Below are 18,904 nucleotides of genomic sequence, written 5' to 3'. Positions count from 1 at the left end.
GCAACATGAAGCTCTCCCCTACAGTGCCCTACCTGGCTGGACTTTGTCCCATCTCTTATCCAACATCGGTGTCAGGCCACAAGAAGAATGAGTGCAATAGTAAGGGCTGAAATGGCATCCTGCGTGCCGATGGCGTCGGGATCTGTATTCCTCGAAGGCCAATATAACTCAGGATGTAAGAGGGTATTACCTTGTATCGGCTGCTGGACAGTAGCGGTCTGCGTGCATGCTCTCACCCCATGGGAGACTCAAGGCAACTCACAGCACCCAAGGGAAAAACCAACTTTCCAACAACCCAACATAAGCGTTTGGCCAAAAGCAGCTACACAAAACCTGACAAGACTGAGCTAAAGACAGCAGCTATTTTTGAAGTCTACGCAGTATGTTTGTACTGGGTTTGTACTTTAGACCTGCCAGATCTAAATTCAGACAACTAACTCTACAGCAAGACAAAAGTCTTTCTAGGACCAGCTCAACTCGAATCCTCCAGCCTAATGGAGTAACAGTAAATGGGTAAATTACAGTAAATGAACAGTAAATGGGTGTTAAATGTTGCTCTTACAAAAAACAGAGGTATGAGCAACATCCTGCCCATATTCCAGCTGCTCAATGAGCAGCTGGGGAGAAATGCCATCCCTTGGTCACAGGGGAAGTGACCCAAAGCAGACAAGAGGCGAGTCATAGGAGGCACCGTTGAGGCGGAGCAGGGGCACTTGCAGGATGGATGTCCCTACCGCAGGGCCAACGCTAAAAATAAGCACCAGTTTTAGGGGTGCACACGGTAGTTGTGTTGGTCTGAGACAAGAAGACATACAAAAAACGAGAACTCTTGGTTCCAAAATGATACCTTTTATTAAACCAACTGGGAAATTTGCTTGAGACTTCCCAGTTGGTCTAATAAAAGGTACCATTTTGCAACCAAGAGTTCTCGTTTTTTGTATGAGCACCAGTTTTAGGCACTTCTCTCGACCATAAATGTCTTTAAATAAAGATTGAGGGTCTTTTGGAAAAAAAAAAAGCAAGCCATGGGCTCAAAGCTGGAATCATTTGGCCTGTGTTATATAGGGCGCCACAATGGTATCGCTCTGGGTTTAAATGAAAAAAAAATCTAAGCGCTTATCTGGCCCGAATGGCTAATGCAGAGAAACTCTGCAAAATCTGTCAGAGCTCTACGGAAATCTACTTCTGTGCAGGAGGTAATTACAGTTTGAGGACAGAATGGATAATCTGGTGAACTCTTACCACGAGGAAAGCTCTGGGCAATAAATCGACTTCAGGTGTCTCTATCGCTGTAGTAGCAGGTTTCGGCGGTATCTAGCAGCTGTCTCTCACGCACACGAGCAAAATCTCCGGCCTCTCATGCAAAGCAAATGATGACGGCTCGTCCTGATGCTTCTTCAGATAGCTTGTGAGCTTGCCCTGAGATATGTTTTGAACACTTCAGATCTGGTGGTTTCAGTTCAGTTCCCGGTGCAGTCCCAAAGCTACCCTGCCATGAGAAGTTGGACATTCAGGATACAATCTCTCTCGTGCCATCCTCCCCTACTCCTCGCACTCCCTTTCCTATCTCCTAACGCATGTCAAGCCTTCACCGTCATGCCCGTACGCTGGGATCAAATAAGGAGGCACGCACGATGCTCCTTTGTCGCCGTTTCCTCCCCATTTCAAGCTGGCGCCATGCCATGCCATGCCATGCCAACAGACAGACATGAGTTCAGCTATCTAAAAACCACGTACTTGGTGAGGACAGGATGCCAAGTCAACAGCTCCTCTTATCTATATGGGATGCAGCACATTGGATGGGAAGAGCCCCCAAAACGCCCAATGCATTAGTTGACTTTGTTTTCAGATGACCCACATCCCTGATCCCTTCTGAGAAGACCACAACAGCAATATCCCTTTATTCTGTAGCGGTGGGTGTACACTTCAGAGCTAACTACTTAAAAAATGAGCCTAAATGGAAAGCATTTTCAGAATGCAAATGCCTTCTGCAGCAAACACATCTCCTCCCATAATCATTCATGTCACGCAGAAATATTTAATCCGGGATAGAGCACCTAGCGGCAGACGCTGCTGCTCTTGTTCTTCTCGGAAACAGATAATGTGTTTTTATATGGTTTCAGCATCCCGTCTTAGTTAGCCCCGTAAGTAGTAAAGTGCAACTTTAAGTAAAATGATTTATTGGCGATTCCTAGAGACTCACCGCCTCGGACTGAACAGAGTTTATCGCTGAAATGCAGACAGTAAAAGGAATTACTCAGAAAAATCTTCCTTTCCCACAAGTCACGCGATGGATATTTTTTCAGCCCTATCTTTTTATCGCTCTTCTTTCATGTAGGAATGTTACATGCCACACAAATGGAGCCTCATTTTTCCTTAAAAAAAAACAATTCTGATTCTGTACCATGCTCCTTACATGCCTCCTGCATGTATTTCCCTAACCTGCAGTACAGATGAGCAGAGCAATACAAACCCTCCACATTTTAACACTATTATTTAACGTAGCAATACATTTATCTCCAAAGACAAAAAAGCTGCCCAAACCTATGATTTCAGCAGAGGGCAGGTAGAGAAAGAGAGAGACACAGAGACCAAGCATGAGTCGCACCGACAAGATAAACCCAGCAAAGCATTAACGCTCGCAATGGCTGCCTTCGAGCACTTGCAGCCATGGAAAGCCAGAGCCATCATCCTTCTTAATCAGGGCAAATAAAATAATAATTAAAAAAACCCACCAAAGTCCTGCTTGCTCTAGATTAATTAAGCCTTTAATTAAGCAATAGCCCTGGACAGATCATTGCTACGAGCAATAAATGACCAGTTTGCAATCCAATGTTTGCTGGAGCTATAAGTGTTCATCACACCCTTTTCTCCAGCAAGAAAATAATCCAATGTATTGCAAAGAAGTTGCTGGCATGATGACATATATGGAGCAATTTTTTTCCTGCAGGAGGAGCAGTTAATGGGAGAGAAATGACCAGGGCTGGCACTGGGATGTAGTAGTGGCTCACAGCTTTTTCCATATTCAAACCCCCTTCTGATTCAGTAGGAGAGGAGTGGCAGAGTGACTCCGTCCCCCAACTCCTCTCCCAAAGCCTGGGTGAAGGTCTCGGTCCTCAGGTCACTCCTCTCTTTCACTCCATATTTTACCCAAAGCCCAAGCACCACCCTCCCAAGCAGCCTGACAATATTAAAATGGGTTTATCAGCTAAAAGCATGCATTTGTTTGCTGGAAGAAGCTGGAAGTGACTGTTTGAATTGCTGAACAGCAGTTTCAATTAACAGGTCTATTTTCCCCATCTATGGGCAGAGGATTTGCTTGTGTAACTCCCATTAATGCTAATAGAGTTAGGCTTATAAATCCCGACACATGATGGAATATTCAAGCTCTCACAGTTGTGCGCTCTTAGACCATAGCAATTTGTGTTGCTTTATTTTCACCTCTGCCTGCTTTCCACTGTCTCGGGAGCTTCAGACGCAAATGGAAAAGCCTGCTGGCATCCTCTTGTTAAAACCCCACACTTGCTTTCCTACCGTCGTGGGGAAAAGGACCCCGACTGCACAACGATAAGCAGAGGCGATGTCCAGGCCACCTCCGCAGCTCTCTTGGCACCGCTGCTGAGGACAGCCCTGCCCACGAGCTCTATCTCTGCATGCTAAGGTTGCCCGTCAAATAGCACAGATGATCCCAACACACCCCGCACGACACCTTCCACGCAAGATCCCAAGTGCCCGGCTCTCTTAGGCTGCTTTTAAAAACCCAGCCTTAGGCACCAGCATGGAGAGATCACCGGGCCCAACTCACCTCACTCTGATGCTGGACCAATTTCCTTCAAGCCAATTCAGTCAGGCTACCGCAGCGTTGATAAAAGCAGAGAATCAAGCCCGCTATGTACTCCATGTGGCTACAGGCAAAGGGAGAGCAGGGCAGCTGAATAACACCTGCTGGAGGCCAGTTTATTCAACACGAGATAATGCTTTAGCCTAAAGAGAGTCTCTGGCAAATGCATTTATTATTGCTATTCCACCGTGTTCTCAACCTTCCCCCCACACAACATTGTTTTTCCAACAACTTCCTACAGCCGCTCTGCTCTGCGAGCAGACTACAGCTTCCCTTCCCAACCGCTCAGCTTGGGCGTGTGTTGTTGCTGGAGAAGTGAGAAAAGAAAAATTCCTCATGCTGTTTGCAAACCCCAGCCCCTCTGAAACGATCTCTCCCTGCTGCAGATCAGCAACCGGAGCAGAATACGCCAACACAACACCCAGGACCCAATATTCTTCCAGGCACAAAAAGGAGGAAAGTCGCTTTATGCCAAGAGGTGGAGTGGCGCTACCACCGGGGATTGAATCTGCCTTCCCTCGCCAGGATGCAGCAACGCTTGGGAAGCTCCTTCACAGCGGGCACGTCTACACGTGCACAATTACTGTGCACACGTCTACACGTGCACGCCTGTGCTGCGCAGCAAATATGGTGACTTATACCAACCATACAGAAAGAGCACCAGAAGCCTCCCACCCACGGATGGTAACAGCTGGACGTGTCTACACATGCGTTTACGCTGGCTTAAATTTACTGCACAGTAAGCTACTGCGCATTAAGCAAGAATAGGCTGGTGTCTACATGTGCAGGCATTATTAAAGCACATTAACACTGTGTGTTAACACACAGCGTTAACACATTAACACACACACAGTGTTACTGCACAGTAAGGCGTCTACACGTGCCTTACTGCTCAGTAACTAATCAGGCGTAGATTTGATACCGGCATGATGCAGGTATCAAATTTACACCCTGACCATCATTTCCACCACTGCCTGGGATCTTGTAGGTCATGAAGGGAGAAGGATCCCCCCCAGGGTCTACCATGAGAAGGGTGACCTTTGCTATAACTCAGTCACCAAAGAACTTCAGCTGTCGTGTGCCTTGAAATTAAAATCTGGAAGTTTGGAGGGGGCTGAGCCATCCATTTGAAGTCATGTCATGGGCATGACAGGCAGCCTGTCTCACATTTAGATCACAAGTGCCATGCTGTTCGCCGACAATTTGTCATAACACTGTCTTGACTATTCAGGCCTTTCTTTTAAAACCTCTCATGTGCTAATCACTGCCTACAGGTGTTGTGAATCCTTTTAAACTACTGGGGTGCGATTCAATGAACTGAGGATCACATGATTTCTCTCTTTAATATATATGTTAAGGCAACAGAAGCTGCAGCTGAAACCGCTTCTGTGAAGCCAGATCCGAGTCCGTGCTCAGCTCCAGCAGCTGCTGGGGACAGAAATGCAAGTTTTTCACCCCATTTGCCCCCCAGAAGCTGAAATGAGACAGAGACTCCAAGCAAGGCGTAAGGAAAGCCCACCTCTACAGCATAGCTGGAAAATGAAATATCCATCCTGAAGGAGTTTTGCAAATTAGTTTTCAATCCAAATGGGAAAGGAAAAAGGCAGATGAAATGTCATATGGAATAGAGCTGCCAAAATAAAAGTTTTGATTCCGAAACAATCAAAATGGTTTGATTCAATAATGTCAAAACAATATGATGCCGGTATTAAATCATAAAACAGTTGCAATTAAATCAAAGTACGAAATGAAATGTTTTTACTTGATGAAATGTCACAATGATTCATTTTGACATTTTCCTGTCGCAAGTCTGGTTGAAAATCGACATGCTCCCACAAAATACCCGTAGACGTCTATGAAGCTGCGCCTTCTGGCAGGGAGCGTTTCGCTGCCCTCCTGCTTCTCATCAGCGGGGCTGGCCCAAGGCTACATTTCTCTCGGGGGCTTTCATTCATCACATCTCCCTTCCACTCCCTTCCTCTCCTGTATCCACCCAGAGCTGGGAAGATGAATCCTCTTTGTGACCCAGGCATTTTAAAATCCAGCCGTCCTGTTACTCCTGCAGAGAAGTTCCCCCTTTGCCTGCCGATGCCACCTTGCAAAAAACCAGGACTAACGTTTTAATGATGCCAAACGCGCCAGACATTATTAACTCAACTCCCCTAACTTTGCTACCATGTGCTTTTGAACAAGTAAATCCTTTCTCCTATGCTTCAAGCTCCTTTGAAGTAGAGCACCATGGACCACAATCACCCGTTAAATGACCCTTTCTCAGGCCAAGTGTTTGATGAAGTGGAGAAGGTTCCCCCTTGGCCCATACTCCATAGGACAACACTGACAGAAATCTGCTAGGCTCCCCCACTGTACAGAAATCCCAGTGAAGTCTGCAATGCTTCTGAGTGTCAGATTTTGGTCTCTCCAAGCAGAAGGCACAGAGAAACCATCTGTGAGGAAAGGGAAGCATCAGCAGCATTGCAATGGGCCAAGGGGATTGCAAGGATGCTGACAGCAAAGAGAAATCAGGGACAAGAGACGGGTCCAGCAGGACGGAGCTTAGGAAAGAAGAAGCCAAGCAGCTCTCATCCACCTTCTCCCGTGCTTGAGAAAGCAATGCAGGATGCACAGAGCAGGATTACCAGGGAGAGGGGAGGAAATAACTTGGCAGCGCTGTGGGAGGCCCGGGAAGGTGCATTACAAGGAGGAGGCACACATCCCAAAACGAAGCAACGAGCAGCAGACACCATTTACAAATCCCATCGAGGGCCAGGTCCTCCTGGCTTCGGTGGAGCCCTGCACCGAGGGCCTGGCACTCCCTGCTCAGGTTTTGCAGGCTAATTAATGCTCACGTGTTTGCAAGATGAGGCGTGTTCGGAGTGCAACATGCATACTGGAAGAAGTAACACGTCCAGCTGTTTTACAGTGTTGGTGGAAACCAAATAGCCAGAGATGCCTAATGCCAGCTGGAACCACGTGGGGAGCAACGTTTTAGCTTTTCAGATAAAGCGTGCGGGTCTGTGCGAGGATATTTGTTGTAGCCGTGGCGGTCTAAAGGCACAGGCAGACAAAACTCTTGGGGTACAGACGATATCTTTTATTAGACGACCTAGATAGTTGCAAAATTTTATTATTATTATTATTTGCAAGACACCCTTCATCAGGCAAATAGGTGAACAGCCTGATTCAGCCTTTGTCTGAGCCTAGTCTGTAGCTTTTTTTACAAATGAACTTTTCTACCCAGGAGAACCATACCATCTTTTAGGTGCAATATGAAGTTTTGTTTCTACCTGGAAGAAATTTTACAATCTTTGAATTCTCCTTTGCCTGACAAAAAGCGTTTGGGCCCGAAAGCTTGCAAATCAAAGACAAAAAAATGTGCAGCTATCTAGTTGGTCTAATAAAAGATATCGCCTCTACCCCAAGGGTTTTGCCTGCCAGGATCTATGCAAAACCGTCACTGCATCTTTCCGAGGGTGTGGATTTCTTCCCCCTACAAATAGGAGTCACCTGAAGGCCAGGTAGAAAAAGGAGAAGACCGATCGTCCCGTGCCCGTGTGCACAGGCTCTCTCCATTGCTTCCCCTCGAGTCACAGCAGTGCCGCCCTACTTCCTCCCTCCTCCCCACAACCCTCTTGGTGAATGAATCACTCCTTGAAATGCTAAAGGAGGAGTCTGTCTCGTAGAGGAAATAAGTAGTTACAATAACAAGCCATTTACCGTCTGAGCGTTACACATACTGTATCATCTTATTTGTGTTTCACCGTTAATCTCCCCGCTCACAAAAGTTTTATCGGATTGGAGGCATGTGCTGTATTCCCCTTTATAAAATTTTACAGTCCCTTGCTATTCTCAGGGCTTGTTTTATAGGCACAATTTGCTGCTTTAATCTCACCCAATTGTCATGTTCTAAATCATGGTGTATAAAAATGTCTTTAAAGGAGAGATGCGCTGAAGGGTAGTACTTAATTACACTTACTGCCTGATTTAAATGTTATCTGAGCTTTGCCAAGTGCCAGACACAGAGTAACCCAGCAGCGCAAATCTGCATAAACCACTACAAGCCATTATTGGGTTTTTAATAGCAATCAAGTTGCTCTTGTGTAGCATCCTGATGAAGGTGTGTCCCTTCTCCTCCCACCTGTGTTTGCGTACAAACGCGCAGGGAGCTCAATATAACTAGGTCTTCCCACTCGCTTGGTTTTCTCCAGTCTCTTTGGGGATCCCCTCTCTCAAGGATTTTGCTGGTCTGCTTTGCTATTCTAGTTTGCCTTAGTAACGACGAGGAGCGGCGCGGGCAGCCGCAGCGGGGAGCACGCAGGAAGTCCTTGCATCCAGATGTACTTGTGCACTCATTCAAAATGAGCAGCTCTTTAAAAATAAACTGCATTTCCAAGTCCTCACTCCTTCCGCTGGGCACCTGCCACTGCTCATCTGGGAGAGGGGGAATCACAAGTCAAGGCCCTGCTTCAGCACTGGGTCATTTCAATTTTGGTTCAACATACAGCAAGGACCTTTGTGGGTGATACCTTGTATTGGACCAACTGCGTGGTTGGCATAAAGTTCGACAAGTTTGCAAATGCAAGGCATTTTTCATCGGTATCACCCTGGATAGATGCTTGGCTGGGACGGTTTAGCAGGGATCATCCTGCCTTGAGCAGGGGGCTGGACTAGATGACCTCGATGACCCTACTTTCCTATGATCCTAAAAATCTTGCCGGGACCATCCCCAGTCAGCTCCTGGTTCAGGGGTGCTCGGGTTGAGTTAGAGCCCAGTTTACATCGAGTGGCCTTCCCCCTTCATGCCAAAGCTGTAGCTTCCTGTCAATAAAAAGACGCCAGCCTTCAAGGCTGTCAAGGCAGCACTAATGAGGCTCAAATCTTCCGGTGAAGCTCAAAACAGACCTGGCAACCCAACCCATAAGGCACAAATGCTTAAACCCAAAGCATTACAGAGTGGAAGGAAAGAAGCTACTTAACCCAAGTTTATAAGGTTTGATGAGCAACATCAGGCAGGAGGACTTCCAGAACTACCACGCCAGCTGCCCGCCATTTCCTTCCCCGAGGTTAACACCGATGTAACTGGAGCACGGACTCCTTTTTCCCCTCGAATGCCAAGATATCCAACCCCATCACTCATCACCGACAGAGCTGCATAAGCTGAAGCAGGTGTAAAACAACCCACCATGTGCCACGGATCTAGACAGTGGATGTGAAGGAACGTCAGCCCACTAATCTTGCATGCCTGCAGCACTGTATTAGACCGAGGTTTCCAGCTCGAAGCATGGGGAAAACAATGTCACGCATTAGCAATTCTGCAGTACCGTGCCATTACCGTTTAGGCCCCGCTGTTCTGATCACAAAACATTACCAGTCTCAACAATTAAGATAAACACGCTACAACATTGTCCCTTACAGGTATATGAAATATGCATGAGCTACTGTACCCGTTGCAGCTCCTGCTTGATACGCTAGGTACCTACCTGAGCCTCTGCAAAAATAAGCACTGCTCCTTGCATGCCTTCCTAGCTAAGCAACTCAAAATGCAAAGCAGAAATATCAGCTCAAGACAGCTGGACATTGCATTGCATGGGCTGTATTGCTAAGAGCTCCCAAATGCCCGATCTGAGTGCCTCCGTGGGCAGGCTGCTCGCCGCAGGGGTCTGCGGAGCCCCGGCCCAGCTCGTTGCGGGCGATGGGTCCGCGTGCGACTCTGGGTGGATGGTGGGGAAGAAGTCGGGGCTACGCTGCCACAACAAGGATCAACATCTTATAAGCCGAGGTTGCGGGATTTTTTGGCCCAAAAACGTTGCTGGCCCCTGACCCAGAGGATTAATTCTGAGGTGCTTTGGGACTCTAGGGCACCTATACACATGACGGACCTCTGCTTTGATGCACTCTAATTAGCACGTGCCAGGGCAAATTTGCAGAGTCTGCTGGAGCGTGCTAATTAGAGTGCTCCAGCATCCTCCGCATCACGTGTATTCAGCAGCCCTGCATTTCAAAACAGTGGCAAAGGTGCTTTAACTAAAGCTCATTGAACAAGCTTTACTTAAAGTGCCCCTGCTGCCATTTTGAAGCGCAGGATGCTGAATACACATGACGCTGTGGGCACTTTAATTAAAGTGCCTCCCCTCCAACCCAGAGCCTGTGTATAGACGCCCCAAGGCACTGTTGTAATGAGGCTGGATCTATCAGTCACCAAAAAAGTCTGTGCATTGTTCAGTGGCCCTGTTAGCAACTCTTGCACTTTGGCCTATGGATCAAATGCAAATTGCCCTCCTTTTTGGTGCTCTGGAGAAGGGGACAGGACAGCAGCGGGCAGTAGAAGAACGAAGGCGCTGGAAGAGAAGTGCTTCCCAAGAGGTGCTCGCTCTCATTACACACCGGCCGTAAAACCTGCAATCTACAGTTGGTTTGGGGGGTTATTTCATTTGTCCTCATCTAGGATTGGGAAGAATCATCCCGGTATCGACAGACGGAAAGGATGCGGAGACGGGACACTCCTCGCACGTGCTTCCCCAAGACAGGGCTGAGGCACGGATGAGGCTGTGCGGGGAACCAATACTTCTGTAGCTTCCCGTCAATAAAAAGATGTCAGCCTTCAAGGCTGTCAAGGCAGCACTAATGAGGCTCGAATCTTCCAGCAAAGCCCAATCTCAAACGGATTCGAACACGCCCGCAAGCTCTGGCAGCAGCCTACTCTTCGACTTTGCGGCTCGGTCCCATCTCTTGCGAATTCAGCTTTTTAAGCAATTAAAGCTATAATAATAATATTCAGCTAGGTCCCTATAAACTCATCTGCCTTTGAACAGCTACCAAAGTGCAAGCGAATTTCTAGGGATAAACAAACACACGCTCCCTTTTAATTAAGGTGCATTCCCATCAGCTAGGGCTGAGCGAGGGGGCGGAGGGAGTTGGGGAAAAAATAGCCAATTAAGATGCCTCTTCTTTGACAGGAAGGATACTACAGCATGCATCGTGGGGGAGGGGAGGAAGGGAACAGGGACCATATCTAAGTCATTATTTTAATTGGCTGCTCAAAAATGCATTTCCTCCAGGTCTGACTCTGCCGAAAAGCATTCAAATTACTCGAGATGTTAAAAGACCGTCGACAAGTGCTCAGCAGCTTCTGCCATGCTGGGATTTCCACTAGCTACTTCTGTCCCGTTTCAGAGAGCTGGTAGCATGGGGAGTATATCGTTTTAGAGGAGAGCCAAGCTGGCCTGTATTCAATACGCTAATCTTCAGCACTCATTAAACAGGGAAAGAGAAGCCTTTGCATTTGTCTCCAGCCAATGGTTATTATTCAACGACAACAGGCACTCAGAGGAGAACAAACGACCTGGAAGGAACGCACAAATATTTGCGGCCTACGTATCATCCGCAGCAAGAAGCACTGCAAACATCTGGCAGGAAGCAGACCTGAGTGTACGCAGCAACTCCCTTGCCCCCAAAATCGCAACCAAGGTAATGGCCATGGATTTGGCCAAATTGGTACTTGTCTCCACTTGTGGCCAATGGACCCTCAACGTTAAGTTGTACGATTCGCAGTGTAGGCCTGATGGCATGATAGCCGTAGGGTTGCATGAAGTCTGGGTAGTTGGTGGCAGTGATGCTAGGATTCCCCGAAAAGTTATCAGAATTTGGTTCGTTAGGAGGATTATTGGTTTCCCTAGGGTGGGCCGGGTACTGACGGTTGGTGCAACGTTGGCAAAACACGCCATGTCGCGTGTCGATGACGGCCCGCTCAGCTCACTGGCGGACTACAGGAACTTCACATGACTACCGAGGATGTTCTTGCATGGCTCGGTGATTATGCACAAGCTGACTGCACTTGCCTCGAAATCAGCCTTCAGAGGTTACGGAGCTGAGCTCACCGCCTTCTTGGATTCACAGAATTTTTAAAAATTCAGAGGGTTGGGGGTTTTTTTCACCTCCCTTTTTTTAATCAGAAGCAAAACATGCAGGTAGAAGTGAGTCATCCCGCCCCCTGCTCTCTGCACAAACAGACCTGGGGAAAATAATTTCCTGGAAATGGCTTGTTTCAACTTGCTGTGCATCCATACTCCAAGAGCATTTTTATACTGTGCTCCAAGGGTGCTTTAATTAGGGTGGATCCAAGAGCTGCTCTAATTAAAGTGCCTCCAGTGTCTTTTGTATCAGCATCCCACAATACAAAATGGTGGCTGAGGTGTTTTAACCAAATCTTGGAGAATGAGCTTTAGTTAAATCGCCGCTGTTGCCATTTTGAAGTGTGGGGATGTGATATATGATACACGGAGGTGCCAATTAGCACACTGCAGCAAACTCGATTAATCGAGGCTGCTCCAATGTGCTATAATTACAGTCTCTGGGCACGTCTACCGGCACTCCAAGAGTCTACCTGGTATATTATTACTGGATCCTTCCCCCTCCAACAACGTGCCCAAGATGCATCTCAAAAAGGGCAAGAGTTTTTTTGCAATGGCTTAAACCCTGGACATGTTCAAAGACCTTCTCTACCTCTCCTCTACTTTACCTCCTGGACCACCTGAATCAGGCAGCAGCAGGCTGAGAAGAGGGCTCCTATCCCCTGCCCCCCAAGCACTCAAGAACCAGCAACTACTTTGCTTGGGCTCCTTCTTTCCTTCCCAACCCCGGACCAGGAGGAGCAGCACCGCAGTCCCGGCCCTGGAGCTGGAAGGGCAGACTGGGGTCTCGCTGTCTGCATGGTGGGATAGTGACTGTGGCAGCATCAGACCTTTTATCATGGGGCTGTGCAAAATGGTAGCCTTCCTCCTCAACACCCTGGTACGTACCGGGAATGGGAAGATATACCATATTTTCTTTCATACAGTGCACCCCAGGATACATGCCTTCTTTTCATGAAAGGCAGAAATTTTGACCAAAAAAAGGTCTGTCCTCGTAGTAAGTAGCTGAGTAGCTCCATGTGAATCGCACGCAGATGTTACTATTGCTTGTGTGCCGTAATCAGCAGAAACTGCTCTTACCATACTTCTCATATATAATGTGCACTGAGATTTCCAGGAGCTGGGTTTTGGGAAGCAAAAGCTCTTGTTGTACATGTTTCCACTGTGAAAAAGGACCCTGTCAGGTTGGCTGGGCTGCTGTGGAGCAGAGGATGTACTCTATGCGTTTGCAAAGTAATATGAACCAATGAAAATGTCAGCCTTGCTAAATCTTACCCTCTAAAGCTCCACCTCTTGAAGCCGGGTGCACCTGTAAGAAACCTGGCTTTGATCAGGAGCAAAAGGACTGGTCTCTACTCTAGCCCTGGTGGCTATGCAGAAAAGCTTGGAGCCTTGGATGCCCCAAAAGCAAAAGACAAAGAAAAGCCTGATGTTGTGATATGGAGGAGCGTGAATTATGTAGTTCGAGCATTTACACTTGCAGCAACTGCCCTTGTGCAGCCTGGATATAATGGCCCTACAGCTACACCCGCTGTGCGCTGTGGGAGATCGAGCTCTGACGCTGCTCCTAGCCTAATGCAGGGATATTGCAGAGGCAGCTACCAGTTTTCAAAGCAATGCTATGGGAAACACTGCTTTTGCATGCCTAATGAATGGAAGTTCCAGTAAAATATAATTAAAGATGACACCTCCTGCAAATTGCACAATGATGAAGATGCTTCCATGAACAGGACTGCAATTCAGCTTTAATTGGGGGTGGGAGGGAGGAAAAGGGGGGTAACAAGGCAGTAATGTCTCCAAAACATCAAGCTCCACCCAGCCAAAAAGGAACAGCCCGTTTTCAAGTTTCACATTTAACAATCTAGGTACCAAACAAGGGAACAATAGTGCATTTGGCTGCTATAACTTAGTACCTCATTTATTTTTTCTTTGGTCTCCTATCTACTTACAGACTGGCTGCACAAAGGCATCAGGATGCACGCACCTAGTATAAAAATAGGAAGAAATAAGAACCTTTGTTGTTTCAACGTAGACCATCACCATTTATACGGAGGGACGAATCGTTAGGAACCGACAGTGGTGTCACAGCATAAATAGTCACTGGAGGTCGGTTGCTTGAGGACAAGTCAGCCAGCCAAAGCCACGGCACATCTATGCACTGGACAGCCAATTATTGCACAAATTGTCCAAATCAACCTCTACATTTGCATACTGTCTTCCTCTACGCAACTGTCTGCATGCACAAACCTAGTACTTAGCCATACAATGACATCTTTGCTTCATCACACCCGCTTCTTTCTACCTGTGAAAACAAATGCAAGTTTGGCTCATGCCAATCCAGTAAGAGACAAATTTAGAGGTCAGGTTGAGGCACCTTTGAAAATTTAGCCCGAAATGTGCCAGATAATTGAAAAACAGAATTGCTGTGAGCTATGTAACGCTCACAGAATATTACTAACAAATTCTGTCTAAAATGCACTTTAAAAATGCATTAAAAGGTGATCTTGAAATGACAACACTGACTCGTGGGATTTATAAAGGCATTTGCTTGAATAAAGAAAGGGGAATCTCAGAATCTGCCCCAATGCTAATGTTCCCTCTACAAAGTTAAGGAGCTATAAATCCGGAGGCAGAAGTCATATCCACTGTTTATTTTTGCTATAGCAGTGTGGCAAATGTTACAGAGACAAAACATATATGGTCATTTGTAATAAAGCAAAAACATCGACAGCTGCTATTACTCAACATCACGCTGCTGCTTTAATGTAAAACTTGCTTTGGGCAATACAAAAACCGCATTCAGTCCAGAGTTCATGGTCAGAGAGTATCCCAGCTGTGTCAGCCACTGTACAGATGCTGCAAGAATTGCCTGCACTGAAATAAAGTGTACCGTAGCCTCAAACTTTGATTTTGGTTTTTGAAAGAGGGGAGCGTCTTAATAGAGGACAACTGACCACGAGGCAGGAAGACTAGCTGGTAGGAGCATTAGGAACACAAGATGCAAGGCTAGGAAGGACTTCATTCCCCATTTACTGCCGGCAACCACATCCATCCAATGCCTCCCACGTGCTCAAAGGCATGCTCAAAAGGCATTCCAGCTTTAATTTAAGAGGCGACTGAAAGGTAACTTGGTTACAGCTGTTGAGTTCCTACACATGGAGAACATAACTCCCTTCTTTTTCGAATTAGATCCTATTGCTGGTAGTGGAAGCCACAACCAGACATGTCCAAGCTGAAAATGAAACGTGAATTTTTAAACAAAGAAGGAAGTTTTAACCATTGAAATAACTACCGCAGGTAGCATTTGCCATCACCTGGAGTCTTTAGAATAATACCAAGTACCGATTCACTGGGGGAAGTGAAGGCGCAAAAGGTGATTTTGAATCCAAATTTCAATGAAAGTAGGCACCTACTATGCTTTTTAAACCACAGGTCAACCATAACTCACTGGTCCCAATACAGGAAGCACTGAGTGAATCGTATGGCCTGCATCGTTCACAATGACTAGACCATCACGTCCACCCTTCAAGTCTATTAGCCCAGGTCGGTAGAGTCCAAGGGTCTCCCCTCATCTCTCCAGCATCTTCTTTGAAGACCAAATGGGGAACACAGATTCAAAACTTCTAAATCCTTACAACCCAAGCATGTCATTTAAGGGGTCACCTACTCATATGATCCATGTGCCTGTTCTGAACTATAGCAGCTAATCCGCTACCTGAACCTATAGCCACTAGTCTGCTACCTGAAGCATAATTCAGAGTGATACAGAAGAAGCAGGCCCTCAAAGCAGACTTCTGCAGAGCAGAGTTTATACCCAGAAGGCTGCCTACACTACACAGCTGAATTCAAGCCTAAATAAAGCGGTGGCATTGGGAATAGCATCAACGCAAGTCACGCTGATGACATTGTTTCTTGCAAACGTAGCTTTCGTAAGTCTATTCTGCTGCACTTGACACATTTATTCTTTGATATAACTCTCCTTTTATTGTACGTCTTAAAAAAAAGACAATTTCTACTCCCCCCCACATCCCCTCCCACTACCAGAAACCATCTTAAAATATAGCAGTTCTTGAAAACCAGTACTAAAGTGACTATAAACTCACACATAACTCTCTCTGGACCTTATCTTGCGCAGAGTGTATTGTCAGAAAGCAGAAAATGCAGTTTGTCTCGCATTATCTGTAATAAGATAGACAGTCCTTCATTTTAACAAGGTGCCACTGCCAATATCAGCCCTGCTGTGTGAGGAGCCGATGCAATGATTTTGTTATTTATACTAGTGGAATGAAACCCAGTGAGACCCGAGGCAATTGATGATACCTTCCAGCGACTGGCACGTGTTGTGTATTCACGCCGCACCTTGGTGAAAATTACAGCAACAGATTCGATCCTGTCCACGATGTGTCAAGACATCCACTGACCCACTTCCACCCAACTTCCAACAATTAGTTACTGGAGCCTTGCGCAAAGCGTCACATTTGCATGGTAACTGTGAACACACATTCAAGTCCATTGCAGCCATGGGAAGCCGGTACCGTAGCATGTTCAACAACAGGGGTAAAGACCTGGTTGGTTCCTACCCACTCAAGTCGTTGGGTTAGAGGCAGAGGAAGAAAAACAGCTCGCTCATGCAAGAAGAGGTCAACGCGTTGGACTCATCGGCTCTTGGAGCCCTCTCCCTGGATCTCAGGTTGCAGTACCAACAGCGGTGATGAAGGTTAACTTGCATGGACAAGACTTGGTTATAACTGAGCTGACGAGCAAATTTACAGACACTATAAATGCCTTCTCTGAATCCCCATGAACTGTGCAATGGGCCATTACTCTGCTTCTGGCGACATCATGCCAATGGCAACCTTTCAGGAAGCAGAGCCAAATGACCCGCCGCCACTTTCCCCTCCTTTCCCTCGCTATCGATAAACTGAAAACACATTTCTAATCTGTACTCACTCAAGAGCTGGGCACGTTTGGGTCATAATTTCTGTCTGCATGTTTTAAATTCCCTCCTTCACTAGGACGAGCCCGTTAAACTGGCAGTCATCTGTACGGAAGATCGTGAAGTCTAACATAAGGACAAGCAATTAGCATTACAATCAAATGGAGCAGACAAACATTCGCTGGCCTCGGGCGTGAAAGGCACACTGATGAGCATGAGTTCATCTGTTCCTTGAAGCTTGATTGAACTCGTTGGAGCTCACAGTGACTATTTGTTAATTCCTCCCCACCGCCAACACCCAACACAGCTGTCCCTCGAATATTTGTTTAAGACCTACCGACGGCTTCCTCCAAAATTTGGAAGGATAGGGTGTAAACCAAGGCGAGACAGGCTGTCATGAGTTTTGAGGCAAGCTTGGATATCTCCATACAAGGCCCAGCACTGTAGGAAATCATTATTTTGGTAACGCAATAACGTAATCTATAGGTGAGGGAGGCATTTGGACAAAGCACGCATTAGGGTAAGGATGGTCAAAGGTGCCGGCATCCTCTTTTGGAAGGAACTACAGGCCTGACGCCATTCTCGCTCCAACTAAATCACAAGCAATACTGGCATTGTTTGAGTGAGTTACACCAGGGCTGACCTGACATGAGGAGAAGGTAAATCAAACCCCAAGTTATAGTTTTGGGGATCTACCTCTGAGGGGCCTGCCCTTGGAAATGCTAGTACCGTAGACGGCGGCTGCTACAAAGACCACGTTGCATTGCTGGCACGCCGCATGCCCTCGTGCTTAGAAGTACAGACGTGTTATTCTCTCCAGCACTAAATCTACCAAGATGGCTCAGGCCATTGAGATCACAGCTGGTCTGCGAAGGATACAGTTGTTTATCCTCTAGCCACGTGGTCCAGTAAATGCCAGAAACAATAAGAGAATAAGAACAAGCAAACAGACGTGGAAATTATCACCTAATATTCCATGATAGAAACCCACTGCCTGGCTGCTGCTCTCTCCCCATGCGATTAAAAGATTGTCACACAAGCCTTTTTAATAATAATGAGCCCACTTACCCCCCAAGGGCACAATAAAAATATAGGCCTGACCATTATAAAGACAGGATATAATTTGCTAACGAACGAACGGCCCTTTTTAATTCGCCACGGGCCCTAGGGGCTTGATAGGAAGTCCTTGATGTGACAATACGTTGGAGCAGTGCTGGTTTGCACTGATGGACGCGTGCCAGCAGGGCCAATCCTTCCCCTTCCCCAAAGCAAGGAAACAATCCAGTGAGTAATTGTTTTGTGTTGCTGTAGCAGGAAGGTTTGATAGTCCTATTAGTCTCGCAGCAGAAGGTCGCGAGGAGTTTATAAACAAAGACGACCTGTTACTCGGCAAGGGATGTACGGGGAACCGAACAGAGAGGTTTGGAGATGTCAGGGGCCTCTGACGAGATGGCTATTTACGAGCGCCGGGCGGTTTTCGTGCGCTGCTTTTCACTGCAAGACTTCCCACAGTATATGTATAGTTCAGATTGTTGCACTGAGAGTGCAGATAAGCTCCTAAAGCTACATTTTTCCATAAAATAGAGTTGCAATGCAAGGCTAGTGACAAACGCTGGCATCAGTAACCGGCAGGATCGGTATTTTGTTTGGGCTCGAGAGAGAAATAAGTAGAGATGTAGCCAATCGAAGTGAGTCGCTTTCTCCCCGCTTTGCAGGATTGTTTTCTTGAAGTCCTAAACGCTAACTCTCGACATTACACTAAGTTTCAAGAACAGCTCACAATGCTGCCGCTACAATAACCAGTTCCAGGCTCCTCACTTCGGTTTCACGTTCGACTTCTCCTCCACGCTTCTCCACATTCGACTTCTCCACTGGAGACTACCGGTGTTGAAGTCTAATCTTGCATGTTCCAGGGAGCGCTCTTAAAGTTCATAAAACTTTCCTGGTGAAACCTTGTGACATCATATAGCATGATCGGGATGATTTACTGTCCCGATAAATTTAGGGGATTCAGATGCCATGTTTTCACATTTCCCATGTGTTCCCAATGTGTATGTGCATGCAGGTCTGTAGTGGCCAGAAGTCGTACAATGGAAGTGATCGAGATTCAGATGTGGAAGGTTTCTCATGCCAAAATGCTCCACTGGAAGACAGAGAAACCCTAGCTCTGAAGTAAAAGGCACGGAGAAGACGACTCATAAAAAAATGGAGAAATACCAT

General features: G+C 46.7%; 1 protein-coding gene across 2 annotated transcripts in view; it reads right to left on the bottom strand.

The window, feature by feature from the left end:
* Nucleotides 1-18,904, bottom strand: part of SGCD (sarcoglycan delta) — a 496,907-nt gene that overhangs the window by 355,763 nt on the left and 122,240 nt on the right. For both annotated transcript variants that reach the window (XM_059712937.1, XM_059712938.1), the window contains exon 5: nucleotides 1,243-1,489. The gene's annotated coding sequence lies outside the window, so the exon portion shown is untranslated. The remainder of the gene's footprint in view (nucleotides 1-1,242; nucleotides 1,490-18,904) is intronic.

Source organism: Alligator mississippiensis, chromosome 9 (genome assembly GCF_030867095.1).
Source record: "Alligator mississippiensis isolate rAllMis1 chromosome 9, rAllMis1, whole genome shotgun sequence".
Lineage (NCBI taxonomy): Eukaryota > Metazoa > Chordata > Crocodylia > Alligatoridae > Alligator > Alligator mississippiensis.
Note: the sequence above shows the minus strand (reverse complement) of the source record. Positions and strands in the feature narration are given on the sequence as shown.